Source organism: Neoarius graeffei, chromosome 21 (assembly GCF_027579695.1).
Source record: "Neoarius graeffei isolate fNeoGra1 chromosome 21, fNeoGra1.pri, whole genome shotgun sequence".
NCBI lineage: Eukaryota > Metazoa > Chordata > Actinopteri > Siluriformes > Ariidae > Neoarius > Neoarius graeffei.
This window is the reverse complement of record NC_083589.1, coordinates 22,551,268-22,568,351: the sequence shown is the minus strand read 5'-3', so window position 1 is coordinate 22,568,351 and position 17,084 is coordinate 22,551,268. Positions and strand designations below refer to the sequence as shown.

At 44.5% G+C, this 17,084-nt stretch overlaps 1 protein-coding gene across 3 annotated transcripts in view; it reads left to right on the top strand.

Annotated features, from left to right (window-relative positions):
* Positions 1 to 17,084, top strand: part of tmem63a (transmembrane protein 63A) — a 178,794-nt gene that overhangs the window by 48,134 nt on the left and 113,576 nt on the right. For 2 of the 3 annotated variants that reach the window (XM_060902816.1, XM_060902817.1), the window contains one exon: positions 4,462 to 4,623. The gene's annotated coding sequence lies outside the window, so the exon portion shown is untranslated. Of the gene's footprint in view, positions 1 to 4,461; positions 4,624 to 11,281; positions 11,375 to 17,084 lie in introns of those variants that run through there. The other variant, XM_060902818.1, reaches the window with a different exon arrangement.

The following is a 17,084-nucleotide window of genomic DNA, read 5'->3' as shown; positions in this document are numbered from 1 at the left end:
CAACAAAAAGCAGCATAGCAAATAGCAGCATAAGTTCAAGTCATCAATGTTGATAAAGTGCAGAGCAGGGACATTCAGACAGATACCTGAGTATTATGACATTGTATAAACAGTGCAAAAACCAGATCAATGCCATTATAATGTTATAACGTTATTGTCTGGGGGGGGGGGGTCAGGGGAGAGAGAGTAGTGACAACTGCAACAATGCAAACCAGTTCAATGATATTAATTGGTGGATGTGGTTGTGGATGTGGCAGAGTTCAGTAGCCTCACAGCTTGTGGATACAGGCTATTGGCCAGTCTGGATGTTCTGGCCTGTATGGACCTGCATCTTCTCCCTGAGGGCAGCAGGTGGAAGAGGTGATGAGCAGGGTGGTGCTGATCCCGCAGGACATTGCGCACTCTTCTCAGACAGCGAGTGGAGTAGATGGTGCTGATCTCTGGGAGAGTCATTCCAATGATTCTCCCGGCAGCTTTCACCACCCGCTGAAGTGCCTGCTGGTCGGCCTTAGTGCAGCTGGAGAACCACACTAGAAATCCGTGTGTCAGCACACTACTGATGGCACAGTTGTAAAAGTTCACCATCAGAGGTCTGGGGATATTAGTGCTCCTCAGCTTCCTCAGGTAATAGAGCCGCTGTTGTGCTTTTCCCATGGCAGTGGAAATGTGAGTGCCCCAGGACAGGTCCTCAGTCACGGTTACCCCCAGGAACTTGAAACTCCTCACCCTCTCTACGAGAAGGTACCACATCGTTGCCTATGGAGAGAGGTAGGTGGTCAATGTGTACTTTCCTGCGAAAGTCCACGACTATCTCCTTGGTCTTCTTGGTGTTTAAGGCCAAGTTATTGTTGTGGCACCACGACTCCAGGTGTTGTACCTCTCTCCTGTAATTTGTCTCATCGTCGTTAGTAATAAGTCCGAGAACCGTGGTGTCGTCAGCGAACTTGACGATGAGATTGGACGAGGAGGAGGCAGAGCAGTCATGTGTAAACAGAGTGTAGAGCAAAGGGCTCAGCACACACCCTTGAGGGGCCCCGGTGTTAATGACAAGGGTGGAGGAGGTGTTCTTGCCCACTCTGACACTCTGTGTGCAATTTGTTAAAAAGTCCACAATCCAATTGCACAGGGTGGTGTTGAGTCCCAGCTGGTGGAGTTTGGACCAGAGTTTGAACAGCCGGATGGTATTAAAAGCCAAACTATAGTCCACAAAGAGGAGCCGTGCATACTGTAGGTGTTCTTATGCTCCAGGTGTTCCAGCAGTGTGTGCAGCACCGTGGCAATGGTGTCCTCAGTTGACCGGTTCTCTCTGTAGGCAAATTGGTGTGGATCCAGTATTGGTGGTAAGGCGGCTTTGATGTGTTTAATGACCAGTCTGTCCAGGCATTTGGCGGGAATGGAGGTGAGTGCCACAGGTCTGTAGTCGTTAAGACATGTGACATTGGACTGTTTTGGGAGGGGGACAATGGTGGCTGCTTTGAAACAGGCTGGAACCAGAGAACAGGACAGCGAGGTGTTGAAAATGGAGGTGAAGAAGTCCGCCAGCTCCGCAGCACAGTCTTTAAGCACCCGGCCCAGCACTCCATCTGGTCCGGCCGCCTTCCTGGTGTTAATGCTGCGGAACACACATCTCACCTCATGCGTGCTCAGGACTGGAGCAGGGTTGGTCGAGGGGAGGGGAGGCAGGACAGGATTGGTGTTGTCCCTGTCAAAACGGGCGTAAAAGAGGTTTAAATCCTCAGCCAAGGTGGGACTGTCAGCTGAGGGTGGTGGTGTTTTCCTCTTATAGTCTGTGATGGCCCTGATGCCCTCCCAGACCTGCCTTGGGTTTATGGTGGTGTCAAACCTGGCCTCAATATGCCTCCTGTGATGGTGTTTGGCAGTATTGATGCCTCTTCAGGTTGGCCCTGGCAGCACTGTACGCCTCCTGGTCCCCAGAGTGAAATGCAGAGTCTCTAGCCCGGATAAGCTGTTTTACTCCATGTGTCATCCATGGTGGTGTATTAGGGAACACACGGAATTGCCTCCAGCAGGTGACATTGTCCACACAGAAGCAGATGTAATCTAAAACAGTGGAGGTGTAATTGTCCAGTGAAACACAATTGTCAGTGTCCTGCTCTTTGAATACATCCCAGTCTGTGTGGTGGAAACAATCCTGGAGCATAGGAACTGCGTCCACCGGCCATGTTCTCACAGTTTTGGTTGTGATCCCAGCGCTCTTGATCTTAGGTGTACTGTATACTGTGGGTGTAGCAGAAGAGAGAGGTGGTCTGACAGACCCAGGTGGGGGTAGGCCTGGGCCTTGTATGTGTCTGCTACATTAGTATACACCTGGTCCAAAGTTCTATCTCCTCTAGTAGCACACTTCACATGTCGGTGGAATTTGTGAAGCACTGATTTTAAATCCGCGTGATTAAAGTCCCCAGCTGCAATAAAAACACTGTCCGGATGTGCTACTAGGCTGTTGTTGATGCTGCCACTCACTTGTGCTAACGCCAGCTTAGCATTAGCGTCCGGTGGAATGTAAACAGCACAGATGTAAAAAAACAGCGAATTCCCGCGGGAGATAGAATGGACGGCACTTTAACAGCAACAGTTCTGCCTCTGGACTACACAGCTTATCCACCACAGTGACGTTTGTGCACCAGGAGTTGTTGATATAAATGCACAGTCCCCCGTCGGTCTTCTTACCAGAGTCCGCGGTCCTGTCGGCTCGGTAGGCGGTGCGGCCTGCTAGCTTGATAGCCGCATCTGGGATGGAGCTGTCCAGCCAGGTCTCAGAAAAGATCAAACACGAACAGTGGTTTAAAGTCCTTCGTGTAGCCATCTGCAGTCGTATCTCGTCCAGTTTATGACGGATTGAATGAGCGTTAGAGAGAGAGATGGTCGGGAGCGGTGGTTTGAAGGGGCTAGCCTTTAGCCTAGCCCAGGCGCCCCCCGCTTGCCTCTCTTCTGCCTCCGCTCACAGCGCCTCCTCCTCCGGCCTGCTGCTGCGGGTGTCCCCGGGAGTGGTTTAACAATCTCCGGGGGGATCAGATACTCCACGGACAGCTGATATTCTCCGCTCAGTTGTAAAAGTTCATTTCTGCTGTACTGAAACGTGCAAAGACTGTGTGAAATGATACACAGCACCACCAACAAAGTCTAAAAGTAGTAGGAGAAAAATTAGTTTTTTTCTTCTATGAAGCCTGAGCCATTTATTTTATTAGTTTATAATTATTGTTTAATTTAGTCTTCAGGAGAGACTGCCTGCACACAGTACTAGTATTAATAGTTTTTTTTTCTTACATGAAAGCTGAGGCATTTATATTATGTTTTAAGGTAACTTCATGTTGTGCTGTGAGGTTCTATGCACTTTAACTTTTAAACCAACAGGTGCATTTGGATAAGTAAAGCCTATTTTTCTGCATTTTTGTAGTCCTGGTAATCTTTTATATTGGTAAAGTTGTTTAAAGGACCATTTCTCAGTGTCTTTGTTTTTTTAATCAATAGTTTTTCAGTAATAACTTAATATTTAACATATCACTCAATTTTAATCACAAAAAGAGAAAATCGCAACAATTTCTCACAACTTTCACTTCCTCCCGCAATGTAATCGCAACAAAAACCTAAAAAACACCGCAATTTTCATCGCAATTTTTTGGAAAACCCCCGCAACATCAGACATTTTAGCCCGCAACAATCACAAAAAACGCCCGCGAAATCCTGGGGGGACTGAAAATTGATGAAAAGACAAGAAGAAAACTTATCAGGGAAGCTGCCAAGAGACCTATGGCAATATTAAAGAAGCTACAGGAATATCTGACAAGTACTGATTACTCTCTGCATGTGGAAACAATTTCTCATATTCTTCACACATCTGGAATTTGGGGTATGTGGGATACAGAGAAGCCCTTTCTCACAAAACAAACAAACAAACAAACAAACAAACAAACAAACAAACAAACAAACAAACAGCCAAGCACACCTTAATCACTGCAAATCATGCAAAATGTGTAATGCTCTGATGATACCAAGGTAGAACATTTTGGGTATAACTTGAAAAGATATGTTTAGTGCAAAAACAAGACAGCTTCTCACCCAAAGAACACCATACTCACAGTGAAGCATGACAGTGGCAGCGTTGTGCCATGGTGCTGCTTCTCTTCAGCTGGGACTGGGACTCTAGTCAAGGTAGAGGGAATCATGGATAGCTCCTAATAGTTCAAGTCTCAAGCATTCAACTCCAAAGTCAAGACAGATAAGTCCAAGTCAAGTTACAAGTCCTTAACTTTAAGTTTTGAATCCTAAAAAGACTGGGGCAGCAGGGGCATAGTTGAGCATTATCCATGGGCCACAAAGAGTCAGGTAGAACCAGCAAGTAACATGTGATGAGTTTCACCTGTTTTTGATTACTGGCAATTTCACCCCCTTGTACCCCTGTGCCAATGGTGCCGCTAACTCCCTCTCTCTCTCTTTCCATAGGTGGAACCATTTGTGCTCACCAAGCCTGGGCAAGTCTCCAGGTGTGGCAGGAAAGCCAGGCATTTCCGACGTCAGTGTCCCCTCAAGAAGTCGGAGATTCTGATCTGCATTCCTGATGCGCCTCGGTCTTCCCCCAATCAAGCAGGAGCATACAGTGTAGCAGTGAGTATTCAAGGGGGTACACATCAGGCCTTTGTAATCAGGTTGTAATGAGACCACAGTTCATCAAAGCCTGATTCAATGCGGGGCATTGGGAAGTGCACAATTGGTGAAGGTGTGGTGTGTACACAGGAATGTTCACAAATATCCGCTGGTGCCAGTCACTATCCAGTTCAGGGGTGAAAAGCATAGTGTAGAGACTGTGGTTAGTCCTTGCATCACACATCCCATAATCCTGGGGACAAATTGGCTAGGATTTAAAATGTTAATAAAGCACTTGTTTGTGGATGGGTCCTGCTGTAGTGTGCCACAGGGGGATTCCAGTGCAATGTTATCTGGGGAGGCAGTCTCAGGGCCATCTGCAACAGCTCCATATCATGGGGGCATGGATAGTATGGAGGGCTCCTCCCCTTCCCTTCGCTCTCCACAGGGATTTCCTTTTGGGATTTCCCATTGGAGCAGTCACAAGATGAAATTCTGAGGCATGCTTTTGACCAAGTGAGAGTAATCAATGGTCAAAATCAATAGCTTAACATTGCACTCTCCTTACCTGTACTTTTCTGTTATTAAAGATAGGTTATATAGAGTGATGCAGGACAAAGACACAGTTATCTCGAGGGAGCAGAAAAGGCACAGTTGCTGGTCCCAAAGAGTTGTAGGGAACTTTTATTCCATGTGGCTCATCATAATTCCATGGCAGAGCATTTAGGTCAGGATAAAACACTGAACCGACTCATGGCCCACTTCTATTGGCTGGGCATTTGCAGCAATGGATGCAGGTGGTGTGCGGCATGTCACGAGTGTCAGCTTGTGAATCTACCAGCCACCCCAGAAGCACCATTGTGCCCTTTACCTTTGATCAAGATCCCATTCAAAAGAATTAGCATGGATCTCATTGGACCATTAGATTGATCTGCACAAGGGTATTGCTTTGTGTTAGTCTTAGTGGATTATGCAATGTGATCCCTGGAAGCAGTGCCTCTATGCAACATTTCTGCATGCAGCATTGTGGAAGCACTCTTCTGCATTATCTCCTGAATCAGGATCCCAAAAGAAATCTGACTGATCAAGGCACCACATTTATGTCATTCACACTTTGTGAACTGTATGAATTATTGGGGATTAAATGGTAAAGTAATCCCCAATCATTTGACCAGCCTGTCCATGTAAGGATGGTAAAGTGTTTACCATCCTTACATGGACGGGCTCATCAGATGATTTGATCAAACATGATTTAAAACATGATTCATAAGTTTGTTTATGGGCCTGTTAGAAATTGGGATAAATGGCTTGACTCCCTTTTATTTGCAGTGCAAGAGGTCTTGCAAGCCTCCACAGGGTTTTTCCCATTCAAATTATTGTATGGTTGTAAACCTCATGGCATCCTAGATGTTGTCAGGGAAAATTGGGAGGAGGGACTTTCTAATAGCAAAAATGAAATTCAGTATGTACAGTATGTAATTTGCTACAGGTGCAAAAACAGCAGTCCTGGCTGTATAATAGAGGAGCGTGGCTACATGAATTTGCACCAGGGGATAAAATGCTCATTTTACTACCCACATTGAGCTCAAAATTATTCACAAAGTGGTAAGGGCATTTAAGATTACAGGGCGAGTTGAAGAAGTTGACTATGAGATCAGGTAAATGGATAGAGTGCTTCAGATTTATCACCTCAGTCTCCTGAAACTGTGCAAAGAAGAGGTCCCTGTGGTTCTGGCAATGGTGGTTCCTGAGAGGGGGGAGCTGGGACCGGAGGCAAGTTTAAAAAGTGCGGCCCAATTCACCCCAGTCCCCTATGGAGACCACCTCTCACCGTCCCAGAGAGCACAGGTTGTCAGGTTGCAGGAGGAATTCTGTGATATGTTTTTCTCTCCTGCCCGGTCACAATAATCTCACAGAGACTCCTCCAGGGACAGTGGTGCGCAGCCACCCATATTGGCTCCTTCAACACAAAAAAAATGGTTCAGAATGAACTCAAGGCTATGCTCAACATGGGGGTAATTGAGGAGTTGCACAGTAACTGGAGCAGCCTGGTGGTTTTGGTCCCCAAAACTGACAGGTCAGTCTGGTTCTGTGTAGACTTTAGAAAAGTCAATGCGGTGTCTAAATTTGACACGTCTGATGCCTCACATTGATGAACTGCTTGATTGGTTAGGCATGGCTCACTTTTATTTGACACTGGATTTGACTAAGGGATACTGGCAGATCCCCTTGATGCAACTATCACGTGAAAAAATGACCTTTTCCACTCTGTTTGGGTTACACCTGTTTGTCACCCTTCTGTTTGGATTTTTGGAGCCCCAGTGAAGTTTCAGTATCTCATGGGCAGACTCTTCTGCCCATAAAGTGCATATGTCACTGCCTATTTAGATGACATAATTATTTACAGTAATGATTGGCAGTGGCATTTACAACATCTAAGAGCTGTGCTGAGATCACTAGGACATGTGGGACTCACTGCAAACCAAAGGAAGTATGCAGTTGGGTGGGTGGAAGTATGGCATCTGGGCTTCCACTTGGGTCATGGGCATGTGTGCCCACAAATTGATAAGACTTCAGCAATTGTGGCCTGCCAAAGACCCAAGACCAAAAAGAGGGTGAGGCAGTTGCTGGGGCTGGCTGGCTAATACACAGGAAGTTTGTACCTAATTTTTCTGATGTCACCAGCCTGCTGTCTGACTTCACTAAAAAGGGGGCACCAGATCTGGTCCAGTGGATAGAGCTGTGGAAATGGGCTTTTGTCCAAGTTAAAGCAGTTTTGTGTGGGGGCTTGTTGTTGCATTCTCCTGACTTTTCTTTCCCTTTTGTCTTCCAAAATGCATTGGACAGAGGGCTGGGGGCTGTTTTGTCCCAGGTGGTAGAGGTGGTAGAGGGGAAGGAGCACCCTGTACTGGACATCAGTTGCAAGCTCTTGGTACGAGAGACGAAGTACAGCATGCAGGGATGTGATTTGGGGCTGGTGAAATTATCTGAAAATTTTAGCCGGGGGTCTGGGGGCCGCAGGCCCCCAGCTGGTCCAGGGCAGCGGCCTGGTGGGGGGACAAGGGGGGAAGCCCCCCGAAGCTCCTGGGTTCTGGGGTTTCCTGACTTAAAAATTGTACTAAAATGGCAAGCAAACACACAAGAAAAAACTTGTCATGATTAACAAATTCAAGCCAATTTAATGGTCAACATGCAACTCTGACACACACACACGCACGCTCTCGCTCACACACACACACACACACACGTGCGTTCTCTCACTCTCTCTCTCTCTCTCTCTCTCTCTCTCTCACACTCTCTCTCACACACACAGACACACTCTCTCACTCACACACATCCCAAAGAACCAGCGCGAGCAGGGCCCGCTAGCCCCGCGCCTTGTGACGTAATTCGCCCCGAGGCGAGCCGCGGTTTTTCTCCAACCATTCCCAGCGGAACTTTTTTTTCACTATTCTGTCGATTTCTTTAACTCGATTTGCATCTTTACGCTCGATCACGGAGGCTGCCATCTTTCAACTCTTTGTTTGAAGCGAGCATCTTTGCATCTTTCAACTCTTTGTACAGCCATCTAACAAGCGCGTTCATTGGTTGTTACAGAGCGATGAGCCAATAATGTACCTCGTTTCATCTCATTGACGTAATTACGTCATTTACGTCATTGAGATGAAACGAGGTACGTGATTGGCTCATCGCTCTGTAACAACCAATGAACGCGCTTGTTAGATAGCTGTACGTAAGCTCGCTTCAAACAAAGAGTTGAAAGATGGCAGCCTCCGTGATCGAGGCGTAAAGATGCAAATCCGAGGCTGCCATCTTTCAAACAAAGTCGGAACGAATAGGATACGAATGTGGATGAGGGAAAAATCGGAAAAAAATTTTTCTTCAAGTTTTGAGGTGAAAAAAGTGGAATTCCGCGAATTCGCGGAAAAATCACATCCCTGAGCATGATCAAAAGAGAGTGTCTTGCCATCAAATGGGCAGTCCTCACTCTCTGTTCCGACCACGCCCTGCTCTAGTGGCTCCACTGTATGAAGTATGCCAACACATGGATCAATCATTGGATCAATCAAAGCTCTTCAGCCCTTTAGGTTTGAGGTGGTCCATAGGCCAGGGATGCAGACTGTGGTGACATATTACTTCTCCTGCCAAGGGGCTGCACCCGCAAGCCAGATGGCTCCCTGGCCTGAGTCGGGTGGTGGGGGTATGTGGCAGCAGGGGCATGGTCGACCATCAGCTGTGGGTGGTGATGAGTCAGGTAGAACTGGCAGGTAACACATGATGAGTTTCCCCTGTGTTTTATTACTAGCAATTTACTTCTGTCTTTTTTTGTGTGTGTGTTCCTTCAGAGAGAAGCTGGTAATTAGAGAGAGAGAGAGAGAGAGAGAGAGAGATATGAGTTACTGAGCATCGTGTTTGTATGCATGTGAGCAAAAATAGAAAGAAACTAAAGTCACTGAAAAGTAAAATTGGAAAGTGAAAAATAAAAACACACCTTGAGTTGTCAAGCCTGTCTCCCCGTTCCTCATTCCCTGAACTGTCTGAGTATTACAAAGACATAATGTGCGCTTTACCAAATTTAAGTCCAGAGTAATAATTATTATAGTAAATTTATGCAAATGATGCAGGCTTTTAACAATTGTTTCATCACTTTCCAGACAAACTTTATAACTAAATGGAAATAAATGAGTATTGGAGAGATGCATAACTATAACAATTGAACATTTCTGTTTAATGTCACATGAGATGAGGTGTACTGTACGCTGTTTTCATTAAGTGTACCCATATTTATCAGTTCAATGTGGTTTTGCCTTGAGATTTGCTTTGTGCAGCTTCAAATATTGGACAGCAGTTGAAGTGGTTGCTTTTGTGTTTGATATTCTTTAGCCACAGGTTCTAGAGCAGTGGTACCTTAATGGGTTAGGGCCAAGTTGCTCATCAGAGGATCAGGATTTTGAGCCCAAGCACTGCCAAGCTGCCACCATTGGGCCCTTAGGCAAGGGCCTTTATCCTTATCAGCTCAACATATCCATCTCAAACCCCATATAAAAGTGTGGGGAAAAGATGTAAGAAGAACAAGACTCTTTAACCACATGTTGCATGTCTACATGTTGCAGCCTTTTTGTTGTTGTAAACAAAATCTTTGTAGCCAAAGGCTACTATCTTCAAGAGCATGGCTCTTGAATGTGCATGTTGGAATGTACAGTCTTTTGACTTTGTCGTTGTCCAGTTTGTAGGAAAAAAGAGAATAGTTGATTCACTGTATACTCATCTCATCTCATTATCTCTAGCCGCTTTATCCTTCTACAGGGTCGCAGGCAAGCTGGAGCCTATCCCAGCTGACTACGGGCGAAAGGCGGGGTACACCCTGGACAAGTCGCCAGGTCATCACAGGGCTGACACATAGACACAGACAACCATTCACACTCACATTCACACCTACGGTCAATTTAGAGTCACCAGTCAACCTAACCTGCATGTCTTTGGACTGTGGGGGAAACTGGAGCACCCGGAGGAAACCCACGCGGACACGGGGAGAACATGCAAACTCCACACAGAAAGGCCCTCGCCGGCCCCGGGGCTCGAACCCAGGACCTTCTTGCTGTGAGGCGACAGCGCTAACCACTACACCACCGTGCCGCCTCACTGTATACTTTTAAATGAATACATTTTAATCTTTGGTTTTGAAAAAGTATCACATCTTTTCGAGTCAAAGGGCTTGAGTCCAAGTAGAGTCACAAGTCTTCTTTGATTATGTTGAGTTGAAAGTCAGCAAATTTGTGATGCGAGTCCACAACACTGCTAAATAGATTTCATGTGTTCAGTTCTACATGAGGGGCAGCACCATGGTGCAGTGGTTATCACTGTTGCCTCACAGCAAGGAGGTTCAAATTTCCTGGCTGACTGGGGCCTTTCTGTGTGAAGTTTGTAAGTTTTCCCCATGCCTGCCTAGGTTTCCTCCCACAGTCCAAAGACATGCGGTCAATTGGCTGTCATTTGAGTGAGTGAGTGAATGAATGAATGAATGAGTTCTTTATCAGGTCTTATTCTCAGATCATAATGCAGGAGAGCAGTTGTAAATAATGTCTCTTGAGCCTCAGGACAGTTAGTTGAACTGAATGTTGTACCATAAAACAGAAATTTTTAAATGTACACTATTGCCGGGTTTCAGTCACATGACTTTTCTTAGCGGTTTTACCGGAAGTGAAATAGCTGGTGGTCTAAATGGCTGCCATACTGCAAACAACTAGCGATAACTTATCAGAATATGCTCGTAATCAAGAAGCCACTGCTTGCTTCAGATATATTCAGAAGATTATGTGCAATGGAACAGACTCCTACAGTCTGGGAAAGAAGGATTTGTCATATGATCTCAAAAACTACCCTTCAGTCGAGTTCCCCGACATCTCGAACTATCTGGTGTTGGAGACATCCTTCTACACGGCAAAACAGATGAAAACATGGAAAAGTATGGAGGCTTACAACTTTTTTGTATGTGGCTGGGTAAAGGACCTCAGTATCAAGTTGTTGCCCAATGAATCCTGTATTGTTTTTGCCCGTACCGTATAAGTATGTTTTTTTAAGCTTTTCGTTCACGTCTTTACAATGAAGCACTGCAAGTTGAAGTGTAAACAAACAACAGTTCACTTGATTCTCACTTGTGTTCACTCTTATCTCTCAGGTAAATCATTCACAAAGATCATCAGAAACCCCTTTAAAGACCTGGATCTTAGTTAAACAAGACGGAGAAGTGATCACGGCGTAATGTAACTGGGTAAGAATTTTGTTGCGACCTTCATGCATATGGACTTTGTGAGGAGTAAGGAGAAGAAACCTTTATTTGTCACATGCACACTTCAAGCACAGTGAAATTCATCCTCTGCATTTAACCCATCTGAAGCAGTGAACACACGCACACACTCGGAGCAGTGGGCAGCCACACCAGAGCACCCGGGGAGCAGTCAGGGGTTAGGTACCTTGCTCAAGGGCACCTCAGCCCAAGGCCGCCCCACGTCAACCTAACTGCATGTCTTTGGATTGTGGGGGAAACCGGAGCACCCGGAGGAAACCCATGCAGACATGGGGAGAACATGCAAACTCCACACAGAAAGGCCCTTGCCGGCCACTGGGTTCGAACCCGGAACCTTCTTGCTGTGAGGCGACCGTGCTAACCACTACACCACCGTACCGCCCAAACAAAGGAACAAGGAGTAAACAAAGGAACAGCTGGGAATCGTAAAATAACGACACATAGCAAGAAAAGTACTTGGAAAACACTAACTACATAGCTGAGAGGGATATACAAACCTTTCACGAAGTGATCACTGCATGCTTCGACTTGGCTCCCTTTGATTTCAGTGAGAGGTTCAAAAGTCACATTTCTCTACGTCTTTTTGTGAAATCCTGTGTTTGTTCACCCTTTGTTCACTGGGAACCCTGAAGAAGCTTTTATCAGTTTCACGGTTTGATCGATTTGAACAACCTAAAACAATGCAAGCGTAACGCATTTTTCATGCAAGCAATGCACCTCCTCCGTACAATCATTTTGTCAACTGAGCTTTGGTTGACCACCAGCTAAAAGTTTTGAATAACTAATGAGGCAGGTATGACGTCACGTGAAACAAACAGGAAAGGTCATTCATTATCTCAAGCCGCTTTATCCTTCTACAGGGCCACAGGCAAGCTGGAGCCTATCCCAGCTGACTACGGGCGAAAGGCAGGGTACACCCTGGACAAGTCGCCAGGTCATCACAGGGCTGACACATAGACACAGACAACCATTCACACTCACGGTCAATTTAGAGTCACCAGTTAACCTAACCTGCGTGTCTTTGGACTGTGGGGGAAACCGGAGCACCCGGAGGAAACCCACGCGGACACGGGGAGAACATGCAAACTCCACACAGAAAGGCCCTCGCCGGCCCCGGGGCTCGAACCCAGGACCTTCTTGCTGTGAGGCGACAGCGCTAACCACTACACCACCATGCCGCCCCCAAACAGGAAAGGTTTTTAAGAAAACTTTTTTTTTTAAAGTGATTTACTGAGTGTTATCACACCTACATTTGTATAGAAAGAGTACAATCAACATTCTTTTCCAAACACCAGGATTCTGATAGAAAACAAATGCATCCAAAACCTAAAAGAAAGAAAGAGTAAAACAACAAAAGGAAAAAAAATAATAAAAAAAAGACATACATAAAATAAACATAAGCTTTTAGTCACAAAGGTGGAAAGAGCCCAGGAGGAGAATTGTTTTAATGGCTTTGGCAGTTGTTGAAGATTGTAATGTTTTATGGTAGGTATTTATATCATTCATAAAAATGTAAAGGAGTGGCTTGCTGTTTACATTTGTGAATGAAAAATTTTGCAAGAAGAAACACCAGATTTACAATTTAAAATACATTGCTTTCCCTTTCCTCTCTGCTAAAATCATGGAAACCAAACAAAACATGTTTAAAAGAAAATTCAAAATTCCATTTAAATCTGGTATATAGCAATGATAACAGATCTGTCCAGAACTTAGTAGAGTGTGGACAAAACCAAAACAGATGCACAGAAGTTTCTGGGGATCCTTCACAGAAGGAATATGCATCATTGAGATCTTTTTTCATTCTTATGATGAAGCTCTTGGAGGGATAGTACCTATGAATAAGTTTGTGTGTGACTTCATGTACTTTATTTATGAGAAGGTATTTCATTGGTAATGTCCAGACCCTTTTCCAAGGGATGTCCCCAACTAGCCTGGTCCAGTAAGAAACCACATACCGGTATGGTGTTGTTACAATGTCTCTTTGGAACAATGCTCTGATCTCTCTGTTATTCTTACTAGTCCTATGTGGAAAACAAACCTGCCCCACAGCTGAAGTGCAGGGGTTCAAATCTGCCACATTTGGCAAAGAGCAAAATGCTTGCTGTTTTTTTAGTAACATTACCACTCCATTAGGTATGCCACCAATAACAGTGGCAAATTCCTTTGGGGTCACAGGAAAGTTAAATTTAGATAAGAATTCTGAGTAATTAACGAGAAACCAGGCGGCACGGTGGTGTAGTGGTTAGCGCTGTCGCCTCACAGCAAGAAGATCTGGGTTCGAGCCCCGTGGCCGGCGAGGGCCTTTCTGTGCGGAGTTTGCATGTTCTCCCCGTGTCCGTGTGGGTTTCCTCCGGGTGCTCCGGTTTCCCCCAAAGACATGCAGGTTAGGTTAACTGGTGACTCTAAATTGACCGTGAGTGTGAATGGTTGTCTGTGTCTATGTGTCAGCCCTGTGATGACCTGGCGACTTGTCCAGGGTGTACCCCGCCTTTTGCCCATAGTCAGCTGGGATAGGCTCCAGCTTGCCTGCGACCCTGTAGGACAGGATAAAGCGGCTAGAGATAATGAGATGAGATAATGAGAAACCCATTTTCATTTATTAATTGAGCAACCAAGAGAATGTCATAGCATACCCAATTATCTAGATAGAGAGATTTATTTTTATATAGTATGTATTTGTTATTCCACATCAGATATTTATGGGGGGAGAAGTTGTGTTTTTAGGCTAAAGACCAAGCTAGAAATACCCGTCTCGTCTTCTTCCGCTTATCCAGGACCGGGTCGCGGAGGCAGCAGTCTAAGCATGGAAGCCCAAACTTCCCTTTCCCCTGACACCTCGGCCAGCTCCTCGGGAAGAACACCGAGGCGTTCCCAGGCCAGCCGAGAGACATAGTCCCTCCAGCATGTCCTGGGTCTTCCCCGGGGCCTCCTCCCGGGGGGGACATGCCTGGAACACCTCCCCAGGGAGGCGTCCAGGAGGCATCCGAAAAAGATGCCCGAGCCACCTCAGCTGGTTCCTCTCGATGTGGAGGAGCAGCGGCTCTACTCCGAGCTCCTCCCGAGTGACTGTGCTTCTCACCCTATCTCTAAGGGAGCGCCCAGCCACCCTGCGAAGGAAACTCATTTCAGCCGCTTGTATCCGCGATCTTGTTCTTTCTGTCATTACCCAAAGCTCATGACCATAGGTAGAAATACCCGTTTATGAAAATTGGCTAGTTTAATGGGGACCTTCTCAATGTTATAATTACACATTAGAAGGAACTTGAGCCCGCCTACTTTTGAGAAGATGATGTATTGTGGGATAAGATTCCAAATAGAAGAAGAATTATTTATAAATTGCCAAAGCCAGTTAATTTTAGAAGTATTATTTAGAGACATAAAGTCAAGAAAATTCATACCCCCACAAGAGTTAGTATTCATTAAGACAGTCTTCTTAATATAATGCACTCTATTCCTCCAAAGGAAATTAAGCAACAATTGATCTATTTTCTTGGCAAGAGATTTATCAATGTACAAGGAGAGTGCGAGGTATGTTAGCCTTGAGATCCCTTCAGCTTTTGTTAATAGGATTCTCCCTCTCAACGAGAGATCTCTTTGTAACCAGCAGTTCAATCTATTATGAGTTTTTTCAATAACTGGATTGAAGTTTGCATGGGATCTTATCATTCTTGAGAATCGTAACCCCTAAATACTTGACTTGATCCTTAATTGGAATACCACAAATGCTGGTCATTTTGTTACCTTTAATGGGCAGCAGTTCATATTTATTAAGATTTAGACCTGATGCTCTGGAGAAATTTTCAATAAGATAGATAGCCTGAGGAACCTGGGAATCATCTTTTAGGAAGAGAGTAGTGTCGTCAGCTAATTGACATAAGAATTTCACGATTAGCAACAGTTATTCCTTGCAATCCACTTTGCTGTAAATATGTTGCAAGTAGCTGAGAGGCCAGGAGAAACAGATAGGGTGAGACTGGGCACCCTTGCCTAATACCACGTGATAGGCAGAAACGTCTGGATGTACCATGTTTTAGTTTAATACAGCTGTTACCATTTTTGTACTGTATAGAGTCTTAATTGCGCAAGAAAAGTAGGTACCAAAACCAAACATTTCTAATGCTTTAAAAATGAAAGGGTGCTCTACAGAGTCAAAGGCTTTATAAAAGTCCAAAAACATAATTAGACTATCATTATCAACAAGCTCATTATAATCTAATAAGTCTAATACTAAGCGTATAATGTTAGTGATGTGTCGATTTCTCATAAAGCCTGATTGAGTCTCGTCAATAATGATGTCTAAGACATTCTTTAACCTATTAGCAAAAATAGATGCTAGTATTTTGTAATCATTGTTTAATAAGCTAATTGGGCGCCAATTGTCAAGTGAATCTAAATTTTTATTGGGTTTAGGAATTAGAGTAATAATGCTCTGGGTCATAGAAGGGGGCAGGGCCTCATTTTGAATGCTTTCTTGATAGACACAAAGCAAGAAAGGAGTAACGTCATCAACAAATATTTTATAAAACTCAGCTATGAGACCATCATTTCTTGGTGATTTATTATTTTTTAGGTTCTTAATACATTGCTTAATCTCAATAATAGAAATGTCATGGTCACAGTCTTGCCTATCGCTATCAGACATTTTACTACAATTCTTAATTGATGGAAGAAAATCGCCAGCAAATTCTTCTGAGTATCTTGATCTGTATAAATGACTATAGAAATCAGTACAAAACATGGATATCTTTTTTGCATCAGATGTTCTCTCACCATTGATGTCTAACTGTGATACAAAGGACAATCTAGATTTTCTTTTTTCTAGCCTGAAAAAGTATGCCGAATCTTGTTCTCCCTCCTCCATCCATTTGATTCTGGACCTGATGAATGCACCTTCAGCTTTTCTATGATATACATCATCCAGCTCATTTTGGAGTTTCATATATTCTTTTCTATCCTCCTCAGATAGAGGCTGGTGGCCAGCACGGAGAGTCAATTGGGAGACTACACTATACTCATATTCTCTTCTCTTCTTTGCAAGATGGCTACCGGTTTTCCTCAGGAACTTACCTACATATTTCATATTTGCACAATTCCGGCAATAGGAATTCTCAATTAAAGCTTTAATCCAGTAATAAAAAATTAATTATTTAACTTCCTCTTTAACATAGTCATACTTAAGCAGACTGCTATTAAGTTTCCAGATTGTGGCTTTTTTAGTACTACCCAGGTCAGAAGAGAGATTTAGGCTTAAGTATATTGCCTTGTGGTCAGTTAAGGGGGAATTTTGGATATTAACTGAGAGGCTCTTGTCAACTAAAGACCTTGATATAAGCCAGTAGTCTAGCCTAGACTGTCTGGATGCATCTTTGTTGCACCAGGTACAAGTGCAACTTTGGGGATTTTTTCCCCTCCAAATATCAAGGATATCATATCTATCCATCAATGATTTTACACTCCCCCCAGCATTCCGCGGGCCTATTTTGTGATTGTTGCAGGCTAAAATGTCTGATGTTGCGGGGGTTTTCCAAAAAATTGCGATGAAAGTTGCGGTGTTTTTTAGGTTTTTGTTGCGATTACATTGCGGGAGGAAGTGAAAGTTGCGAGAAATTGTTGCGATTTTCTCTTTTTGTGATTAAAATTGAGTGATATGTTAAATATTAAGTTATTACTGAAA